Source organism: Lactuca serriola, chromosome 8 (genome assembly GCF_051521515.1).
Source record: "Lactuca serriola cultivar US96UC23 chromosome 8, Lser_US96UC23_V15, whole genome shotgun sequence".
In the NCBI taxonomy this organism is placed as follows: Eukaryota; Viridiplantae; Streptophyta; class Magnoliopsida; order Asterales; family Asteraceae; genus Lactuca; species Lactuca serriola.
This window is the reverse complement of record NC_136415.1, coordinates 75,876,013-75,882,709: the sequence shown is the minus strand read 5'-3', so window position 1 is coordinate 75,882,709 and position 6,697 is coordinate 75,876,013. Positions and strand designations below refer to the sequence as shown.

Sequence of the window (6,697 nt, the reverse complement as noted above, 5' to 3'; positions counted from 1 at the left end):
GATTGATGTCATCCTTCACATCACCACAACACGAATACATCATAGACTTCAATTCTTTAATTAAGAACATATTAAGAACAAGTCTCCAAATAAAAATGTTACTTTAATTGAAAGAAACCTATTTCACCTTGTAACACCACCAGAAGGAAGCTTGTAAGATCCAAATGAGATCTCACATCCTTCACCAAAAGAACATCTTCCAACATTTTTATGAAAGTGTGAAAAGAATATTACGCTCTAAAAGAATAAGCATTTTTAGAAAAATTTATAGTTAAAAAGGAGATATATATTCCAATCTATCTCAAAATAATGTATATATATTATATGTTTGTATGTATATTAAAATATTTATCCGTCATATTTAGATAAACATTCGAACCTATCCAAAGAATACACACAATCACAATTCACACATACATACACATGTCATATAATTTGAAGCGTAGGAGTTATTTATAATATTGCTTTAAATGCGGTATGTTATTGTTATGCAGCCGATGTTAATAAAACAAAAATGTAATTTTTGCTAGATTTAAAAAAGATGTGACAGTAAGACTTTTTTCAGGATCTCTTATTTGTGCAAAGTGAATACACACCAAAATCCTCATCATGTAAAATATAGCTCTAAAAATCTCGTCTTGTACAAGACTACAAGTCCCATGTAACCTAAACGTAGCTTAGATGGTCTTTATCCAAGACGTTACTTAAAACATACGGAAAGATCTCAAATAGTGTTGGGGAATATGTAATCAAAACGTCAAAATTAGTATCTGTATTCAATGATTGCTATACAAACCGACTTCCATCACAAACCCTTTAGGTAGGAATATGTTCCACTTGTATCAAAAGACCTAGGACTAGAATTCGATTCTTAGAACCCTCAAAAAGAATCTTAATGGAAACCGTGTGCAACACGAGAAATCGCTTAATGTCAAGTTATACTTATATAACACACTACATCCTTCTCGGTTATTCACCCACAAACGTAGCCAAATCGAGCAAGCAGTTAAACACACAATCTTTGCATCGAACTAAGAATGGAAGGTAAGACCTACGTGACGAAAGGCTACTCTAACCACAACAACATTCCAGCCCGAGGAGGTGGTTATGAACATGCGACGAAAAGCCCCGTTAACCAATATGCAGTTGAGAGCAAGAAAATTGAGCGGGTTCGTGGCCCGGCTACTGGGTGCAAGGACTTTGTTGGTTCCCCTTCAAAAATCGAGCTCCTGAAGGAATACGTTTATTCCCCAACCATGTCGAGTAGTCAAAATTCGGGCTACGACCCAAACCACGGGCTCAACTATGAGAACTCAGTCCCACCCAAATTCCACAATAATAGAAATTGGTCCACAAAAACTAGCCACTTCTCTAGCCCAAATAAGTATCATCCTTCAGGCGCTGTCCACGGTTACCATTCAGCTGAAGCCCATCCGATGCAGTTTGGACCGGGCTTTGCAGTAGATGGCCATGTTAGGACAGGGAACATTTATGGTCCTAATAAATCTTGGCAGAGTGCCGGACCACTTCTGACAAATCATCCTCTTTCAACTTCAACAAACAATATCAACGAAGCCTTGGGTTTTCTTGAGCATGTGAATCATTCTTCACGCTCGGAACCGAGGCAAAGAGGGGTACTTGATGAACTTTCCATGCGTCCACAGCCATTAGAACCACAGAAGCGATATCCGCGACCTGCATTTGTTGCTAAACGTTACGATTTATACAAGAAGCACTATTGATAGCCACGAGTGTATGTGAAAGGTGCTGCGGCTCCCTTTTAGAATCCAGTCCTAAGTTACTATGTAGTTTCTACTTTTTAATGTCGTATTTGAAGCTTGTCTAGGTGTGTTTTTTATGTTTAATTATGATGCATGTACTATGAAGAAAAAAACTGTATCTAACATAAATTAAGTTTTATATATATATATATATATATATATATATATATATATATATATATATATATATATATATATATAAAAGATTAGGTACCCGAATATTATACTACGTCGTTTCGACAGCAAACAACTTCATAACCTTTTTTACTTTGCCTCTCTAATCTCCATGCGTACGATCGACCCCCATCCCTCGATCAAAATTGGATTTTGCCACTTTCCTTCTGGACCTCTACCTAAATTTCATGAAAAAGCTAATCAGTCTAGTTAACGTACATCCAAAAAAAACTGATTACACACCGTTCTTTGGTTTGAGTTTTATGATCTTCGATGTTCATGCCGACCATGAGCCAACAACATTTAACAATTTCATTAGCACCGAGGGAGAGAACGACCATGTAGAACAAGTTTTTCGTTTTATTTCTCAGGTTCAACATCTAGGTTCGTCAATTTAATTGTGTTCACAAAGTTTCTTCATTTTTATGTTTCTCTGATTGTTATCTAAATCTCAGCAACAATCAAAGATTTTTTTTCATATCTTACTAAAGTTTCTCCATTTTTAAGTTTCTCAGATTGATAACTAAATTCGATCTAGATTTTTAGGTTTTCTAGGTCGTGTGATTTCGATTCACATTTTGGGGTTTCAGTTTCACTTGCAATTGTAGTATATGCAGCCCATCCACCAGGTGTTCGATATAATGCCTACATAGGGTGATATGAAAAATGGCTGAAATGGGTATTTCGAGTGAAGTGGCGACTGATTTATTTACACAACAGGCAGAAATAGCACATAAAGGGTATAATAGATCATAATTATCATTAAATTTATTCATCATTTTTATCATCAAAATTTAATAAATAGTCTATTATAATTGGAAATAAAATTGCTACAAGGAAGAATTCTATCAAAATTGCTAACATATTATGCATATTAAAGTATGTTTTGATGTTCAACACTTCCTGTGAACTCAAAATGTCTGTATTATTGCTTAAATATTATGTTCAAATTGACCAATTCCTAATTTCCTATCAATCATGTACGGTGACCTGCTCCTGCTTCTTTTCACGGGAAACCAGATGCAGAGTAATGACATAGATTTTGATTAAAAAAGCACACATATTATTTAGCCAAAATGATTTTATGCCTTATTGGGTATGCATTTTATAGACCTTATAGGGGTATTTATGTATTTTAAAGAGACGAGATTGAGAATGAGGGTCCCAAAAGCAATGTAAGTGTTAAAAATTGATCCATTTATTGTGAACTCTTTGATTGCATGTGTTATCATCTTGTCAAATACTTTTTTTTTAAATTTTATTTGTGTTCTGTGATGCAGCTTCGGGATAGAAGATCATAAACCTTGAGGGCTGAAATATAATTTACTACGAGGGTCATACTTATGCGTAGGTGATATTTCTTGAACAGGTTGAAATGTGGTTGTATAATTCGTGTCAATTGCATTAATTTTTAGAAAGTAAAACATATTGGATTTTTATTTATTTGTTTATTTTGTCATGTTTACAGTTTCTTGACACAATTATAGAGAATGGAAGGATGTCATAGGAATACCTCAAGAAGTGAAAATGGAGATTTTGGTAAATTTAAATGAAGCTTCAACTATTGAACCTCCATAGGAGTGGGAAGCTCTGATACCAGAGCAAATTTTATTACAGTTGGCATCAGCTTGTCATATTATACAACATCAAGTTTATAGGCATTTGATTATTGATATATATTTACAAGCTTTTACATGAAATTTGTATAGGTCTTAGCTTTATATAGTCATCAAATTTGTATAGGCATTCAAATCTTTGTGTGTATGCCACTTTATCAGAAAATTTGGCTATAAAAAAGATAAGTACCGTAATATTTTGGCTATAAAATGAAAAGTTGGTTGCTAATTCTACTAATAAATGTAAATTGTTATTTCTGTTGCAAACTCGATGATGTTTTAATAGATGTTAAACTGAAATCTTTAATTTTTGGTTAGTTTTGGGTTAATCTACACATAAGTTTGATGCTTTTTTCACCTTGTTGGATGATTTTGCCCCTGTCCAAAAGATGGTATGTAATCCCCAAGAACAAACCTAAAAAACAAGCCTTAGAAACTTAAGGATATGGAAGTTCAACTCACAAACTTTATGAACAAAAGAGCAAAATCTCGATTGCTAATTTTCATTAAAAATGATAAATACATTATTATCGCGGATAAAAATGAAAAGTAAGTTGCTATTTCAGCTCAATCCAAAAAAAAAAAAAAAAAAAAAAACACTTGGGTTCTATACATTTTTTGTGAACATGTACATTGTCCATTCACTATACCAAAACCCAAACTTTTTCTAGAGTTCCTACAACTCTTCTAATTCTTAAGGTATTCCCACCATTTCTTCAGCAAAAAATCTCAATTGAATTCACTTCTTCCTACAAATGTTACAAGTTCCCCTTGAGCATTAATATGATTTCCTGAAAACCATGACCATCTTAGCATTACTAAAGTAATAAGTAATCCTCCAGTATTCCCTGGTAACTCTGACAAACAACAAACACCTATAAGTCTTCTATCCCATAAACAACGTATTTAGTTAGCTAAAAAGCAGCAATTCATACAACAAATAAATCAACAATCTAATGGTAGAAATCATGAAAGATTTACTAAAATCAAAGAAACCCGTGTTATTGAAGATGTTTAAGAAACAAAAGTAAGATTCTATAATAAATAAATCAACAAAAATAGGTTTTAATTTCTCACATTAACCCAACAAACATATATTTTCTTACCATGATCATTGAAGTTTATTTTCCTAAGAGGCGTGCTAGTAAAACACTAACTGGAAAATGGAATAAAATTATTTTACAAAATGACTAACACAAATTGATGTGAAAAACATAAAACATGAGAGTAACTGGAATACATATGAAATTAGACCTATGCATTATTGACCTCTTTTGTTGATGAAAGCAGATAACAGGGCTTGTCTCCAAGGTTGTGAGCTGCACATAACATAACCTTTTTATTTTTCAAAATTGACTATGAAACAATGAAACAAGAGTATCAAAAATGAAAATAACTGTTAAAATAGATGAGATGGTGAGAGAGTGAGGTTGGGGAATTTCGAATAGAGAGGAAAATACATAACTTGATTCATATCAAAAATGAAGAAAAAAAACTATTAAAATATACGAGATGGCATTTTGTCGAACACCTGGTGGGTATCCTTTACTACATTTGCAAATAAATAAAATCTTGCACATGATTTTCCAAAAGCAACCTAATATCAAAAAACCTTCACTAACCTAATGTGAAAAAAAACAATCTAAAACAAACCCGATAGCTTTTTTTGTTTTGCAGATTTGGTCAAGTTAAATTCCTACAAGCAATGATTATTTTGTAGATTACTACTTACTAGAAAAATTGAACCAGGTTCTCGTTAGGAAACCTCATTTTCAAAAATATTTTGATTCGTAACCTTGACCAAGTAGGGGAAAGATTGATTGAGTAGAACACGGTGAGCCACATGCCGATTGCTTTTTGTTGAATTTTGTTGAATTGGAGCATCATAGATAAGTTTGAAATTAGTTTTCTTTCTTCAAAACGTTGATACTGGAAGTATTCTGTTCAAAGAAGTTGATAATCATGGGAAGGAATCGATGTAAACCAGAAAAAAAAAATGAAAAAATTAAGCAAATAATGGAATCATTAAACAAAACTACGTAGTTTTAAGAATTAGGGTACACAATCTTATATACCCTTAAGAAGGTTATATATATATATATATATATATATATATATATATATATATATATATATATATATATATAAAAGTTATAACCGATATGTAAAGATCACTAATCTTCGAGTAACCACAAATATTCAGGTAAGTTATTATCATAGGTATACTAATGTGAAATATGACGTTAAATAACATACTTCATTTGTCGGAATTTATTTACATGCATGTGCAAAAAGACCATATCTATATTTGTATTTTAAAAGTATGTATGTGAGATCCCTTATTGAATAGGCTTGCAAGTGAATAATATCTTGATCTTTAGTTGTTGAATGGTGGTCCGTGGTTGTTGTTTTATTGGAGTCAAGAATATTTAGGTTAGCTTGTTTTTCTAGGTCTTTCGACCTAAATTGATTAGTTTAAGGAAATGAGGATTCCGAATTAATGGTGTATTTGAGTTAAACCATATATAAAAGCGACAATACAACATTAAGGAAGGTTTAATCAACATGGTTAGCTCATAACTTACCAGGTTGACTAAAATCAACTCAGCAAGGCAATATTTTATAGCAAGGAAATCATATGTGAAAATACTTATGCAACATCCCAGGAAACATGGAAAAGATAATATTATTATATTGAAAGGTACTACCCTTGCAACCTTTGGATAAAAGCGTAGCCTGGTCAATAAAGCAGGAACTCAGACTTTCATTTGTATATAAAGACCACGACACACTTGTAAAGTTAGAACTTTTCTAATAACAAGCAATGTCGCAACACTTACAATTGACATCTAACTTAGGCATCAAAGAGCAATATCAGGGTCCTTCCAACGGTATCACTTTCTAACCTAGCATTTGTCTACTTTTGCAGTGTACCTTCCTGTTGTAGCATTAGGAGAGGATACGGCCCGATAACTACCAAACTAGGAGGCTACGTAGCAACATTGGTGTCATCCGTAATAAATATGCAAGACAATCAGCAAACCTCAAGCCCATCGTCAAACTCGCCCTTCAGTCCAATTAGCCATACCTTTTTCATGCAACAAGGTTGAAGCTACTTACCATCAA

General features: G+C 32.9%; 1 long non-coding RNA gene across 1 annotated transcript; it reads left to right on the top strand.

Moving 5' to 3' along the window:
* Window positions 1-1,999: 1,999 nt before the first annotated feature.
* On the top strand, window positions 2,000-3,766 carry LOC145069916 (uncharacterized). The gene is made up of 3 exons (XR_013689732.1): window positions 2,000-2,695; window positions 3,236-3,324; window positions 3,424-3,766. It is a non-coding gene; the product is annotated as an uncharacterized LOC145069916 (long non-coding RNA).
* Window positions 3,767-6,697: the final 2,931 nt, after the last annotated feature.